The sequence below is a fragment of the Scylla paramamosain genome, chromosome 34 (assembly GCF_035594125.1).
Source record: "Scylla paramamosain isolate STU-SP2022 chromosome 34, ASM3559412v1, whole genome shotgun sequence".
Taxonomy (NCBI): Eukaryota; Metazoa; Arthropoda; class Malacostraca; order Decapoda; family Portunidae; genus Scylla; species Scylla paramamosain.
Window position 1 is genome coordinate 6,469,214 of NC_087184.1, and position 491 is coordinate 6,469,704.

Sequence of the window (491 nt, forward strand, 5' to 3'; positions counted from 1 at the left end):
AACAATAGGAGGGACCCCATCAGGTCCATAAGCCTTTCGAGGGTTTAGACCAGCGAGGGCATGGAAAACATCATTACGAAGAATTTTAATACGTAGCATGAAGTAGTCAGAGGGTGGAGGAGAGGCAGGAACAAGCCCAGAATCGTCCAAGGTAGAGTTTTTAGCAAAGGTTTGAGCAAAGAGTTCAGCTTTAGAAATAAATGTGATAGCAGTGGTGCCATCTGGTTGAAGTAGAGGAGGGAAAGAAGAAGAAGCAAAGTTATTGGAGATATTTTTGGCTAGATGCCAGAAATCACGAGGGGAGTTAGATCTTGAAATGTTTTGACATTTTCTGTTAATGAAGGAGTTTTTGGCTAGTTGGAGAACAGACTTGGCATGGTTCCGGGCAGAAATATAAAGTGCATGAGATTCTGGTGATGGAAGGCTTAAGTACCTTTTGTGGGCCACCTCTCTATCATGTATAGCACGAGAACAAGCTGTGTTAAACCAAG